This window comes from Mustela nivalis, assembly GCF_964662115.1.
Source record: "Mustela nivalis genome assembly, chromosome: 11".
NCBI classification, from domain to species: Eukaryota; Metazoa; Chordata; class Mammalia; order Carnivora; family Mustelidae; genus Mustela; species Mustela nivalis.
The window spans coordinates 46,536,207-46,552,681 of NC_139030.1; the positions used below are offsets into that span (position 1 = coordinate 46,536,207).

Below are 16,475 nucleotides of genomic sequence, written 5' to 3' on the forward strand. Positions count from 1 at the left end.
AGAAAAAGGATAATTTGCTTGCTGAACTATCTAGGACTTGTGCTGACTGAGGTCAGGGGTGGGAGCAAAATGGCAAACACCAAGATAGTTTGTTCTATCTATGAAGGAATGAGAGCAGACAGACAGGAGGAAGATGAGATTAATTAATGTGGGGGCAAGTGAGGAGGCAGAGAAGAAAAAGAGGATATATATCTTTCTCAGCTTATGATGGGGTTACATCTTAATAAACCTGCTGGAAGTTGAAAGTATCATAAATCAAAAATGCATTTAACACACCTAACCCACCAAACATCATAGCTTAGCTGAGCTCCTTAGCCTATCTTAAACGCACTCAGAACATTTACATTAGCTTACATTTGGGTAAAATCATCTATCACAAAGCCCATCTTGTAATAAAGTGTTGAACATCACATAATAATTTACTGACTACTGTACTGAAAGTGAAACACAGAATGCTTCTAAGTGTATTGGTTATTTACCCTTGTGATCACATGGCAACTGGGAGCCCAGCATCACAAGAGAGTGTGGTACCACATATCCCTAGCCTGGGAAATGATCAAAATTCAAAATTCGAGGTTTGGTTTCTACTGGAAGTATATTGCTTTCACATCACTGTGAAGTCACAGAATCATTAAGTTGAACCACTTTAAGTCAGGAACCATCTACAATTGATAGCTGCCACAAGGAGCCAGACTTCGGAGAGGAAGATGTATAAAAACAATTTTTAGGAAATCTGGCTATGTGTTCTGGGGTTAGTTCCTCTTTTGGTCTTGTTGACTCCTCAAGAAACTATCAGTAAAGACCTCCATTCTCTTCCAAGGCTTTCTGGAGTAAGATTTGACTATCACCAAGCAGATTGGTCCTCGAGGCAATTAGTTTCATTTGGGTTATGCAGGTAATCCGTCTGGTGACAGGAAGTTGAAATCCTGAATGAGAGGCTATCTCCTGATGAGAGGCTATCTACTGATGTGGCTTGATCAAAGGTTGGAGAAAAGCTGAAGGTCTTCAAACATGTGTTGGAGAGAATGTCAGTAATATATCAGGAAAACATATAAGGATCACTGAGCTATACTGAGGGGTCCAATTGAGATTGGAGGTCATAAATGTATCACAGCATCAATATGGACAGTGGTATGATCTTCTCAAGCAGTGCTTGGCAGTCTGGTTGTAGGCAGGAGAAAGCACACAACTGCATTGATTAAGGGATGGTATTTGGCCTGGTAGGCATTGCGGGCTGGCAAGATCTGTTTCGTTCATTCCTAAGTACCTAATACTACAATGCCTGACAAATAGGAATCATTCCATACATCTCTATTGAATGAATAAATGGGAGAACTGAAAATATTGGTAAGAGGGTGGTTGAAACGATGGGCCATGGTATCCACACCAAACAGGGAAGGCATGGACAAGAGGGGGCTAAAAGGGGGAAACTTAAGGGGACTAAAGTTCCTATCCTCAAGTCTGTCACATGAGCATGTCCCCTACTCAAGAAAGAACGTCTCTGAGTCTGAAGCACCCCCTGGTGGCTGATACAGTGAGCTATCAGGCCCAGTGGTCTCCCCTTTTCACTCCTTAAGGGCGACATGCGCATTCTCATACACTCTTCTTCTCAATGTCAGAACTCCCTTAATTTCCATTCATGCAATATCCTTCTCACCCATTCTTCAAACCTGCTCTTTCTCCTCTTTCTTTTAACTTTTGTCCCAGCTACCTTAGGTAAATCATTCTTTCCTTCTTCCTCTTTTTTTTTTTTTTTTTAAAGATTTTATTTATTTATTTGACAAAGAGAGATCACAAGTAGGCAGAGAGGCAGGCAGAGAGAGAGAGAGGAGGAAGCAGGCTCCCTGCCGAGCAGAGATCCCGATGCGGGGCTCAATCCCAGGACCCTGGGATCATGACCTGAGCTGAAGGCAGAGGCTTAACCCACTGAGCCAGGTGTCCCTCTTCTACCCCTCTTTATCTCATCTTCATTCCCCTTCTTTTTTCAATGGGTGAAAACATGGCAGGTACTATTAGGGGTAAAATTCATTAAAAAAGGACAAGAAAATCGCTACATTTCAAAATTAAAGAAATCAAAGTCTCTTAAAACCAATGAAAGTGGATATAAGTTTTAAAATAGCCACATCCATGCAATATGTGCTCCATGCAATACGTGCCCTCCCCAATACCCACGTATTGCATGGAGCACTGGGTGTGGTGTTAAAACAATGAATACTGTTATGCTGAAAAGAAATTAAAAAAAGAAAAGATATAGAAATAACTCAAAAAAAAAAAAAAAAGCCACATCCCAGACCATCTTGTAATTAAGCTGCACTTCTCCAGGTACTGGCATTCAAAACATTTTCCATTCTTAAGATACTGCTTGTGTTTTAATCATTAACATAAAGTCTTTTAGCTATCAATTTTTAATTGTAAACGTACATGACTTCTACTATAGGATGAGTTGTATAGACGTTCGTAAAGGAACCTGAAGACATTTACAACATTGTTCCGATAAAGGGTTTACAAATGAGCATTTGGACCACAACCTATTTGCCAGTCCACAACCATTTGGTTTGGCATAGTTTTGATTCCTGCTTGAGTTTCCTGAAAAATCACAACAAATTATTTAAGGAATAACAGTTGTCAAACTTCCTGACACTTTCTGACAAGTCATAATGAATGGTTAAGTTCTGAAAGGTCAACCAGCTATCTTTTGGCTTCCATCGCCTCTTTAGAACCAAGCTATTTTGAGAATTTTCATTCCTCATGCTCTTTTTCTTCCCAACCCTGACACTATTTGTATCCTCTCGGTGGCATTTTTTTTTAACTCAGGAAAACTTAAATAAGTTCCAAGATTGCAGAAGAGCCTTATTATTTGATGATTGTGGGTCTTGTCTGGGAAAAACTCCAAACATAGATTTGCCATTTTAAGCAATTCCTTTGAATTCTCATTCTATTGTCAGCAATAGTCTTATATTATTGGTTTATTATTGATTTTTTTCTTTCCCTTTACATAAGTTAACTAGGCATTCCAATTTCCTCTTCTTTCTTCTTATGTTTTCTTGGTTTATAAGTCCCTGAAGAACTGTATTGTTTCAGCTTTTTGGGTTTGGAGAACAAACACCGCCCCTCCCCCGACACACACACAGGAACACAGGCACACACACCCAACCTTGCCATTATCACAAACCCATAATCCTTTTCCCTTGGCACCATGGTTATTTCTTCTTTATAATATTCTTCTTCATCCTACTTTAATGTAATCAGCTGTCACATTCTGTCAATTTTCCCTTTAAAACATATTTCAGATTCATCCTTTTCTCTGTGTTTCTACTGGAACCATCCTGTCTCAGGTTATATTCTCACCAAAGGTTCTGTAACAGACTCTTAGCCAGCTTTTCTGCTGCCCTCCTCATCCTCTCCCCATGCCCACCTCCATGCCCAGCGGGCATTCAGTCCATATAGTGACTTATCCTGCTTATTCCCTGTGAAGGAGGAGAACACCGCCTCTGCGCTAAGCATCTCTCCTCCTCCCGGTCCTGCATAATGAGTGTTACTTTCTTCATTTCACATACAAGGAAACAGACTCTCCCAGAGGTTAAGTATTTTGTCCCAAATCACCTATCTTATAAATGCTCAAGTCACTAGCTCTCAAATCCGAAAAGAAGAGAGTCATTTTCATTGGAGCAGGAAAATAAGGCATTTGCATGGCAAAGATTTGATATTTAATCTCTCCAAAGTCAAGGAAGTAGAGAGACTTGCTATTATTACAATATCAAGGCAATGGTTTTCAAGAAATGGGATTTATACAGGAGAAGTATAATCCACTAATCTGCTCTCAAAGAGTTTATAACCCACTTAGTTAGAGTATGTATCTAGAACATGCTGGATACGTAGCACGTGCTAAATAAATACTTGCTCAAACCAGGACCAAGAAATGGAGGGAGGGTCCTTGCTACTCTTATTTTGGCTTGCCACTAATCACATTGTTTAGTCACTGGATGCATCTTAATATAAAATGCTTTCTACGACACTTCCTCTTGACCCGGTCCCAAGGAATATCAGAACAATACAATGTTAGGAAAAAAGGCGTTGAGATTACTGGGCTGCCTTCCAACCTACGGGCCTATTTATTTTTTCCTAACTACAAGATAATTATTGCTGGATATTATTATGGGATTTTTCCATATGTCCTTTAGTTAGGACAGTGATGACCCAATGCAGCGTTTTAATGTCCTCTGGTCTTCTGCCAGCTTACCTCATTCTACCACTTTGCCTTTGGTTTTTATTTTTATGACTATTCAAACTTCCCATTCCCTAATCAATACCTCATTTGGCCACTGCTGCTGTTGACTACATACCTTGACAAAGACGCCTTGGAAAGGGTTTTTTTTGCTTGCGACAGGCTCATTTGAAACGAGCTCTTGCTATGTTCATCATTTTGGCAAACAAGGACAAGTTCAAGGAAATTGGAGGCCAAACTTGACAGAGCACTGGGTGCAGCTGCTGGCCCAGCTGTGCAATGAATCTCAACTGGTCCATTACCTCCAAAACTCAACTATTCAGCACAGCCTTCCCTAGTCCTGCACTCCTGTCGGTCTAATATATTTGGCAACAGCCATTATTTCAGAAATGAATGCTCATGTGTATTTATAGCAAATCGCATGCCTGCTCTATCAACAATTAAAGAGATTAGGATTCAGCAGACATATTCCTCTAATTAGGACAAGATGGAAGACATAATATATAGAATGCTGCAGTTTGGTCAAGGTTTATTCTTTCCTAACAAGACTGCCATGCTGCTTTTCATCAGCCACAAATCCATTCTCTCTAGGGCCACCCTGCCCCCTACCGAACGCTCACTTCCTGTGTCTGTCCCATGGAATTTTCAGTCAGGGGAATCTGTTTGCCGTTGACACTTCCAGTTTCCCCTACCTCCCCTCCTCAAACTACACTTTAGGCTCTGTGGACTGTTTTAGGCTTGTTTTGAATAACATGTGGACAGCACCATGTGGCCACTAATTTCATTCAGTTACGCCCTTCCCCTGGAGCCTGGGAGTATGTTATATGCTCACACTTATGTAGTCTCTCCTCTGAACAAAAGCCTGAACTCAGTGTCTGGGCCATAAATTCCATCTTGCTTCACTCTTACCCATGCATTATTTAAGCCATCTTCTCGGGGAGCCCGCATGAGAATTTCCCTCAGACTAACAATCAGCAGGCGCTTTGCACACTGTTTTAACGGGAAATGTAGGATATCTGAGAGGGTTCCACCCATTTGCAGTCTTGATAATGAAATATGATAATCTAATTTGGTAAAAATAAACTGTGAAATCAGAGATTTGAGGCAAAAACTTTAAAGATGCAATTCAGACGAGCAATCAATGCTTATTCAGCTTCTGTACCATCTCAGCTTTCTCCCTGTGCAGATGCTTAAGTGATGCTAAATTAAATAATTGACAAATTTTTAAAACTGCTGGAAATTACCATCTGTATTTAATTTTGGAATATAAAAGGTCCATAGAAAACACCCTTTATGATTATTTTGTCTAATAACAGATATGAAACAATACAAACATCCCAGTCATAAAATATAATGCGTTCCGAGCGTTCTGGCTTACATATTCAAACAGAGTTTTTCAAAAACAAAAGACCATAGGAGGAAGGAAATGCTGGGTTACCAATACATTTTTTTTTTTAAGTGAATGGCAAAAGAACGGAGTTTTTAGTTTAAAATCTGCCTCTCTAACCCCTCACCTCCCCCACAAAACAAAAAACAAAAACCAAAAACTCACCCACAGGCTTCCTATAGACAGTAAGGAGAACCATCACTTTTTCACGTTTCTCTCTCTCCTGGACAAACACTGGGCTAAACTGTCCTCTGTTAAGAACTTTATTAGGCTGATATTACATCCGTACGAAATGAAGTCTACGGCTGTAAATAAACATGCTTGAAGCTCTCATGAAAACACAGAAAGAGAAACAAGCTCCCTGCGTGGGAACACACTGGTAAATGCGTGGATAAAACAAGCTGAAACTTACACCAGACACTTCCTCCAGGTCCAGCACGGCAGTAGCCCTAAGGGTACATTCTAGTTTTTTTAATCCATGTTCTGTTCTTCTCACTGATGGGACTACTCAGGCACATGGTCAAGTTGCAATCAGCTTCTCCCTCAGTGATGTATGAGAGCTGGGCTGATTTATCTTGTCTTTCTGCAGCATATTAGCACTAATGTTTCTGCGTATGCATCCTACCTTTCTTTAGCCGTAGCCCCGGCTTTATCATTGGTAATCTAAATTAAAGAGCCAGTGAACAGAGCAGGGTTGTTGTCCCCCACCCCTCCCTGTTTTCCATGAAACAATTGCCAGGCAGTCATTCCCGGACAAGGATTCCACTGTTTATTCTATCCAGCCTCCCCTTCAATATCCCATTGAGACTGGAAGTCAGTTGCAAAAGGATAGGTCCAGCGAGACTGTCTTAGTTCAAAGGTCTATTTATGATTTATCCTTTAAAATGGTGCAAAGGACCTCAGGAAATATGAGGGAGAGCTGTCGTTTGCCAGTTTTTCAGCCCAGAATACAGACTTGACACTGTTTACAAAACCACAGTAACTTGATACCCCACTTGCTGCCCATGGGGCAGTGTACCTTTGGCTGACTTTTATTCCTGAGAAATCTTTCTTTTTCCACCCATGTTTGTTTTATATATGCATCCTTTAGTGTTAATTTTAATGAGGAACATGAGTGCTATAATTTAGCAAGTTACATATGAGAAGGACAAAAATCTACAAAAATTTGGGGGAATCAATCAAACAAATCATTATTAACCTTGCCATAACCTGTTAGTAAGTAGCAGCTGAAGCATGAGCCAAAACTGTATTTATTTCTGGAGTTGTCAGTTCCTTGCTTTAAGACACATTTAGAATTTCCTCAATCTCCACAAATGTTTGGGAAGAAGAAACACGTCAGAGTGCATTTTCATATGAAAGTTTTTAATCTTTCCAAATTTTTTGCTCTCTTAGCAGGATCTCAATGCTTTTAGCCCAGATTTTCATGATTACTGAAATAATATTAGGCTTGTTTTCTCATTTTAAGCAGCATAACTTTTTAACAGCTGTTAAGCAACAGAATTTGGTGGATAATAAAGTATAACAAGTTTCAACTTCATTTTTGTATATTTTTGTTAAGAGAAAATATGATCGTTTTCATAATTATAAACACATATTACATCTTTCATTTTGCTTTTTTTAAAAGATTTTATTTATTTATTTGACAGAGACAGAGATCACAGGTAGGCAGACAGGCAGGCAGAGAGGGGGAAACAGACTCCCTGCTGAGCAGGGAGCCCGATGCGATGTGGGGGCTCAATCCCAGGACTCTGGGATCATGACCTGAGCCTAAGGCAGAGGCTTAACCCACTGAGCCACCCAGGTGCCCCAAGTTTGCTTTTTAAAATTAATAAATTATGATATCCATTTCCATATAGGCATAAAATGTAGACTTGCCATTTTTGGTAGTTTTAAAATTTTAATTCCTAATTCCTTGATACTTACATTGCTTTAATTTTTCATTATAAAAATATAATGTTTCTTTTCAGACAAGCAAAATATTCACATTCCAGGCCCTTGACCAAAAAAAAAAAAAAAAAATCAGTCTCTAACTTTCTGTTTCTCAACATTCTTCAACACTGCAGTCGAGAGAAATACACTTGGGAGTACTGCTTGAAGACTCTCTAGGATATCAGTTCCTCTAGATGATATCCCTGGTGAAAATTTAATCATTTATATTAATTTCTATCCTCTAGAACTTAGTAATACTGAACTGCTCCACAAACATTCAGAGTAATTATTTTAAAAATTTAAATCTGGCTTGTCGCACCACTGCTTAAAACTCTGCATCGTTTCCGGTTAGTCTTAGGATGAAAGCCAAAATCTTTATCATGGCCTTCAAGGACTCAGTTTCATTAAACTTAGAAGATAAGCCCACCTTCCCAGAACTGACTGGCTGGGATTCAGAACCATCAATCAATCAAGTATTGAACCTCTGCTCTTTACTGTCCGGTCAGCATAAATATGGTATCCGAGGACTGGTGTGGGATGTGAGAGAATTCCAAAAGCAAATTACATAGGCCTTTTCTTTTAGTTTGAGAGTAACATCCACAAATAAGATTTCATTACAAACCAGCTTACAAACTATGGTGAATCAATATGAAGCAAGTCAGATTTGTAAATGCAAAGTGAAGATAATATCAAGGTTTAGAGGAATAAGATAAAAGGAATCATTTCATGAATGTTAACTGAAACTGACTTAGGCCGGAAGAGGAAAAGAAAAACAAGGAGCAGAAACTCTAAAACAAAGTATACTCTAGCTTGGTCCAATGTCTATGGTTTGCACCAGCTAAATTAATCTTAGATTTACATTTTTAAAAGTCAACTACTCCATAATTATGGTCCTGAGTTTCTTCAATAAATAATTTCTATACATTCATTATATTACTGTTGATGTTACTTTCCTTCAAAAGTTTTCTTTATTTTAATCACTAAAAGAACCACATGATAAACTTCACTAACTTCTAAGTAACATCACAAGATCTTGAGTATATGAGATTTCTCATAACTAGAGACAACATATTAGCCAAGAACAACATAATCCTTGAATACAAATTGTGTGTAAACTTACATATAAAATAATGTAAATGCCCAAAGACATGAGAAGTATCCACGGAGTGATAAGATCTTGACAATGGCCCAATGCATAAGAGAGTAACACTGTAAGGCCCCACGAGTCCAGGTGTATTTACTATACTTCCTGCCACTGTCCTGAAAATTCATACCATTAAAGTCTACCCTTGGAAGAAACCCTAAGACTATGGAACCAAACTGCCTGAGTTCAAATAACAGCCCGGCCACTTACCAATCGTGTGACCTTGGGTAAGGTACTTAAACTTAATGTAATGTGTCTTTCAAATTCATCTCTAAAGTGGGTTTTGGTCATGAAAATGCTTTTGGTCATAAAAATAACTCATATCAGTCCAACCTTCTCACAAATAACAATCATAAACCCTGGATAAAATATTAAAAAACAACTGCTACTTGAAGGCACTGGAGAGTGACAAGAACAGGAAAGAGCTAATGGGAGAGGGGGAGCCGGGGGTGTGGAGAGGATAACACTTGAAAGAATGGCTCTTGATAAATTACTCATGTTCTAGAGCTTTTTATCTAAAGGGAGACCCAGTCAGTCAGTTCCACATAGTGGTTAGATCTCTGCCCTCTTACTATTTGAGAAATTAGAGATGCAGCAGCTATAAAATGTGGGAGGAAGCCCCAGAAAGAAGAGAGACACAGAAGGGAAGCCCCAAATTCAGTACATATAATCTGAGCAAATTTCTGACTCCTCCCAATACTATATACACGTGTAGCAGACTTCAAGTATCCCAGCTAAGATGGCAAGAACTAAATAGATTTTTGCTGCTGTCTATCACAGGGAAGACAAACTTGGAATCTGACTGTTAGACTAACTGCCTACTAAAACAGAAAATCAATACTCTAAAAGATATGTAACATAATTTGGAATCTCTATAACATGTCACTAACAATGTCCAAGATACATTCCAAAATTACTAGATAGGCAAAGAACAGGAAAGCCCATCCTCAAAAGAAATAGACCAACTCTAAGATGACACAGATACTGAAATTAGCCCACAAGGATTTTTAAAGCAGGTATTATAACTATGCTAAAGAATATAATAGAAATTTCAGCAGAGAAGGAGAAATTACAAAAAAAACTGGAAATTCCAAAACTAAACAAAAAAATCTGAAAAGAAAATTCATTGGATGATCTAACAGCAGATTAGGAAAAAAGTAATAAAAAGTTCTCAAAGAACTTGAAGATAAACAATATAAATTATCCAATTTGTGAAAAAGCAAAGAGAACTTTAAGAATGAACGAAGTCTCAGGGTCCAGTGGGATATAATAGCATATATAACACATGTGTAATTGAGATCCCAGAATGACAGGTGAAGAAAGAATGGACAAGGAAAAAAAAATTGAACAAAGTTGAAAAAATAATAATCCAAATTTGCCAAAATTTGGTAAAAACAATGATATAAATTTATAAATTTGAAAACCTCTGTGAATCCCAAACAGGATAAGTAAAAACAAAACAAAATACAAACCCATGCCAGGGCACATATTCAAACTACTAAAATTCAAAGACAAAGAGAATATCTTGAAAGCAACCAGGGGGAAATGACATATTATACACAGGATAAAACTATAGTAATTTCTCATCAAAGGTAATGTAGGCTAGAACATAGAAGAATGACATCTTTATAATGTCAACAGGAACATTAATGGTCAAGCCATAATTCTATATCTGGCAAAAATATTCTTAGAGAATGAAGGCTAAATGAAGACATTTTCAGAAAAATAAAACCTAAAAGAGTTAACTGCCAGCAGATCTGCACTACTTAAAAGGCTGAAGAAAGTTCTACAGGACAAAAATAAATTCCACAAATTTGGGTCTACGGAAGGAAAGGAAGATCACTGAAAATGGTAAATGGTAAATATGTAAGTATAAAACACACACACACAAACATACACACACAATCCTTTGAAATGCTTTCAAAGACATACAACTACTTCTTAAAAAAAATTATTACACTTTATCATGGGGCTTATAACATAAATAGATGTAACCTAAATACGTGGCCAAAACAGCACAGAGGATGGAGGAGTGATGCGGTTGAAATATTTCAATGCTTGACGTGAAGCAGCACAACATTACCTCTAAGTAGAATGTGAATGGCTAACAATATATATGGTAATCTCTACACAATCACTAAAAATGAATGTAAAGAGAGACAATTAAAAAGCCAATAGAGAAACTAAAATGGAATTTATGGTAGCTATGAAGGTGCCACACTTGGATTTCCCTTCTAGAAGAAACTTGACAATCAACTGTGAGGAGTGCACTTTGCTGACACCATCCAACGGCAGCCCCTTTGTGATTCACGGTCAGTGAATCAAAGCTATGTTCTTTGCAGTTAGTCAGTGACTGAACATGACAGGGATATGTGTACTTGGCTAATTCTGCCCAGTGCAACACTCATCTATCAACAATCTTTGACCAAAATTGTACAGCAGGCTGGCAGAGACTTTCTAAAAATCATAATGCAGTTTGAGGTTCTTTCTACCTATTCTCCTTTCTTGCTCCCTCTTTTCACAGATGTCAGATGCCTGCCTCTCTCCTCTTTATCTTGCACATATAACTTCATCTTGGCACATGCTTCCTGAAGAACCAAACTAGTGCAGAATTCTGAAATGTATTCAGTTACATCAAAATAAAGCAGGAAAGGAAGGGAGAGGAATAAATAAGTAGTGGCATGAAGGGAAAACAAATAGCAAACTGGTAAATCTAAATCCAAACACATAAATAATTGTATTAAATGTAAACAGATAAATACTCCAATTAAAAATGGAAATTGCCAGAATGGGTAAAAAATTAAAAATCATCTATGTGTTCTCCATATTCTTTAAATACATGGAAAATACATGGAACAGATAGTTTGAAAATAAAAGCATGGAAAAAGAGAAAAAAGAAAGCTGGAGTGACTATATTATCATACGAACTAGATTTTAAGGCAAAGAGTATTACCAGACATACGGACACTTCATAATGATAAAAAAGGGAATTCATCTAAAAGAAGTAAAAAGAATAAATGGATATGTGCCTAATAATAGAATATTTTGAAACAAAATCGACAGAATTACTGAATAAAGAGACAAATCCAAAATCATAGTTGGAGATTTTAAGACTGTTTTCTCAGTAATTAATAGAACAACGAGATAAAAACAAAACGAAACAAAACAAAAACTAAAAACAAAACAAACAAAAAAAGAGTGAGAACATGGAAGACCTAAATATCACTATCAACTATACTGGCCGATTTGACATTTACAGTACACTACACCTAACAACTGCAGAATACACATTCTTTGCAAGTGTACATGGTACATTCACCAACACAGACAACTGGTGTGCTATAAACAGAGTCTCAATAAATTACATGTGACTGAAATTCTACCAAATACATTTTCTACCTATAATTTAATTAAACTAAAAATTATAACAATACGATACCTAAAACTCCCAAATATTTGAAAATTGAGAACACACTTTTAAACAACTCGTGAATGAAAGAAGAAATTGAGGGAAGTATTTTGAAGTAAAGAGTAATGAAAATTCAATATATCAAAATTCATGTGCCATAGTTAAGTAATGAGAGGGAAATTTATAGCTGTAAGTGTTCATAGTAGAAAAGGATAAAGGCAAAAAGCAGTGACTCAAATTTTCAACTGAGAATCTAGAAAAAAGAGCAAATTAAATACAAAGGAAACAGACAGAAGGAAATAATGATTCTTTTTAAAAAAAGCATAAATAATGAAAAAGAAAACAAAAACAATAGAGAAAATCAAGAAAACCAAAACTTAGTTCTTTATAAGATCAATAAATTTCACAAATTCGTAGCTAGACTGATCAAGAAAAATTAAAATAAGGGAATAAAAATTAGTATCAGGAATGAAAAAGATGTCTCTAGAGATCCGAATATATTGAAGAGAAAATAAGTAACTATAATAAACAACTTTATGTCAATGAACTTGGAAACTTAGATAAAATGGACAAATTTCTTAAAAAATAGAACTGAACTAAATCAACACAAGATGAAATTACAAATCTTAATAGCTCAATCTCTCTTAAAGTAATTGAACACACTATCTTTCCCATAAGGAAAACTCTAGGTTTTCTGGTTTCCTGGTGAATTCTATCAAATATTGAAGGAAAAGATAATATTAATCTTACACAAACTTTTTTTCAGAAAATGGAGCAGGATGGAAGCTCCCCCAACTCATTGAATGAGGCCAGCTTAATCCTGATGCCAAATCTGACAAAGATACTATGAAAAAAGAAAATTACAGCTCAGCATCTATGAATATAGATACATAAATTCCTTAACAAATATTACCAAATAAAACTTAGGAATATACAAAGATAATCATCCTGTTTGACATCATGACCTACTAGGGTTTATCTTAGGAATGTAACACAGTTTTAACATTTAAAAATCCATTATTATAATAGATATACTACCAGAATAAAAAAGAAAAAAACATAAAGAATTTTAATACACTCAGAAAAGCATCTAACAAAGTTCAATATGAACTCATGATCAAAACTCTCAGCAAATTAAAAATGGATGGGAGATTTCCTCAATCTACAGCTATAATCTTATTTAATGATGATGTATTGAATGCTTCCCCCCAAGATCAGTAACAAGAAAAGGATGTCTACTCTCACCAGTTCCTACTCACCTGGTGCTGGAGGGCCTAACCAGCACAAGGCAGAAAAGATTAATAAAAGGAATAAAGGTTAGAGAGAAAGAAATAAGACTCCCATTTTCTGCAGATAACATAATTGGTTAGATGGAAAAATCACAAGAAACTAAAATGGGATGAGGGTACCTACCTCATATAGTTGTTATAAGAATCAAATGAGTTTAAATTTGAAATGTGTTTAGAACTGAGCCTGACATGTAGTAAGCATGGCATTAGCACAGGCAAAATTTAAAAATGCATGTACCTAAATATAAAATCTGGAAGGATTACATATTAGCTTATGGACAATGAGTATATATTTATTCATCAGAATAGCTAATAGAGAACTACTTTAAGGAACAAGGTTATCTTCGTTCTGGGAACCAGCTTATAACAAAGTTCAGGGCAAGTAACCCCAGGCTGCCTAGAGAATGGTCAGTTCTCACTAACATTCCTAAAACAGAAAGATGAAGTATGTTACAGTTTGACACTATCTACTGAGCTACTGCTTTTATATGATTTATTATGTCTACATAGTTATACAAACAAGTCCAGCTGTTTTTAATGAACACATACCTTGCTGTGATCTATAAGTATTCTCACAGTAGAATATCTATGAAAGACATTTAAGTAAAAAAAAAAAAGTAGTTTGTATAATTGTGTTTACAGTATAGTTCAATTTTTAAGGCAAAAAGACAGGCATATATGGTAACTGCATTGATATGTGCATGGGAAAATGTCTGGGAAATATCCAAACAGAAGTGTTAGTAGTGGATAGCCGCCCCCCCCCACCCCAATAGTAGTAGAAAGGACTTTCTTTTTTTTTTTACTTAACATCTTTTGTATAAGGCTTGAATTTTTAGGAATATTTATTGATAGTTTTACTTTGTAGCTTAAAAAATAAAATACTTTACTAATGCAAAAAAAATAAACATTTACAAGTCACAATGTTTAGAGTTTTTTTGTTTTCTAAGTCAAACAAGAGGAAAATAATTCTTTTGTGTTCTTTAAACAAAGGTAGAATTTTATTTTAGACACCAAGAGCATATTCCAGATATTTGCATCTCTAAGATCCTTCCAGCGTCCCTACTTTCCTCTACCCCAGAAGAAGAGTGGGGAGAGTTACAGACCCAGGTGCGGTCAAATGTTCAGTGTGTGGACATAGGTGGGTTTATCAGAACTGAGAGCATGATAAGGCAGTAGGCTTGATGACCCTGTGAACCCACCTGCTTCACCTTAATTCATACCTTCTCACTCCACCTGGACTCCAGGAATTGGCTTCCCCAAATCCCACACCTGGGTGCATGGAGACCGTGGGTAGAAATATGGATCAGAGATAATCCATTACCACTGGAAACCTAGAATTTTAATTAGAATGCCCTTAAAAAGGGTCTAAAATTCATCTACAGATGACCACTTTCCACATAAGGAAACCAGTCCAGGGAAGTAACCTGCCCAAGGTCATGGGGTTACTAAGTCACCCTGGCAGGGCTCTGGAGAATGAGGACAGCATCCTCTCTGTTACAACAGGGAAAAGGTCTAAAAGCCCAAGCTCTATTAATGGCAGACCAGGGGCTGTGACTTCATGAACAAAGACAGAAGAGTAGGACGCAGGCTCAACCAGGCTCAAAAGGAACAATCATCCTGTCTTTATCATAGACCTTTAAATTGGAGTGCAAACATCAAAAACTGGCTCTGTTATTCATTTCCTTTAATACTAGTGTTCCCTAAGATGCATATGTGCTTTCTCTACAAATAATCCATTAGTACAAAAGAGAGAATGTTTCCTATTTGAGATATGCCTTCTGGCCACATCATTCAGAGATGCTCTTAGTATATAACAAACACTAATGAAGGGCTCTTGTTAGAATGTTTTCCACATTTTGGTTATAGGCAATAGAAAACCTGGAGATACTTAAATTAATGCAATGTGTTCTATTATGCTCTATCAAACTGGTTTTTTTTTTTTTTATAGTGGGAACTATGAGTCAGTTTCTAAAGTTTAGGAGGCTCAGGATTTACTTAAAATCAGTAAATCAGAAACTGATTCAATCAAAGTATCCTGCAAACTTGTGCAGAACTGTGAAGAAATCCCTCATTCCTCCATGCTAAAAAAAGAGAAAAGTTCCCAAAGAACAGTAAAAAATAGCACTCCCAAAGATTATGAGCTAAGATCCATTCTTAAAATGTAAAGTAATTGATAACCAAATAAAAAAATCATTCTTACCTATTTATCAATATAAGTTCTCTAAACTCTCCTATGGCTGGTTATTAACACTGATAAATGGTTCTAATACCCTCAGAACAAAATTGTTGCCTTTATTCAACATCACATTTTTCCATTATTAACAGAAAGCCTTTCAACAAATTATCTTAAGGTCCTCAAATGCATTAGAAATGTTACATACAGCCTCAACCTGCAAGAACAAATCTTGAGGTTAAGGAGAGGCATATCTGCATTTGTTATAAGAAGTTAACAGGAGAGGCCTAAGTGGCAGTTTCTGGCTGAATGCTGTTCACATTCATTATATTGCCCCCCCATTTCATTTCTAATGATTTTCCGATACTAAAGCTTTTTAAGACTTTGATCTTTTGTGAAAACTCAGTAGGATGATACAAACCTTCCAGCTGAACAAACAGACTTGAGCAGAAAGACCATTGCCTGAGCATTTGCCTCAGAAAGTATCATCTGCCCTGCCTTCACCCCAGTGTTTCATTAAAGTGGTGTCTTTCAAAATATGCAAATGACAGTAATAATTTGAACAAACAAATGAATTAGGTGAGCTTCTATAGGCAATTTACTCAAGGTAATTAAGAATGCTAAATAAACAAATTATTATTTTAAATGGCAAGAAAGCTTTAATTAAACTTGATTTCTATACTTAAAATGAAATTACTAACTCAACAGAAAGGATCCAGTGTGAATTAAAAGCAAAGTGTCAAGAAGGAAAAAAAAAGACTGTTCACTCTGACTTTCGATTCACAAGATTAGGACCAGGTGTCACTGCATTTTCACTGGAGCTCACTCAGAGAAAAGTATCTCTGTATATGAATTTAGAATTGATAAAATGTATTTGAGGTGCCTCAAGCATGAGCACATTTTAAATGGTAAAGATGCT

The 16,475-nt window shown here is 36.6% G+C and overlaps 1 protein-coding gene across 8 annotated transcripts in view; it reads right to left on the bottom strand.

Moving 5' to 3' along the window:
* RAPGEF4 (Rap guanine nucleotide exchange factor 4) overlaps positions 1–16,475 on the bottom strand; it is a 291,346-nt gene that overhangs the window by 169,448 nt on the left and 105,423 nt on the right. The window contains exon 1 of one of the 8 annotated variants that reach the window (XM_082689570.1): positions 6,025–6,176. The exons of 5 other annotated variants lie outside the window; for them this stretch is intronic. The gene's annotated coding sequence lies outside the window, so the exon portion shown is untranslated. Of the gene's footprint in view, positions 1–5,777; positions 6,000–6,024; positions 6,177–16,475 lie in introns of those variants that run through there. 2 more of the 8 variants (XM_082689573.1, XM_082689571.1) reach the window with 2 other exon arrangements.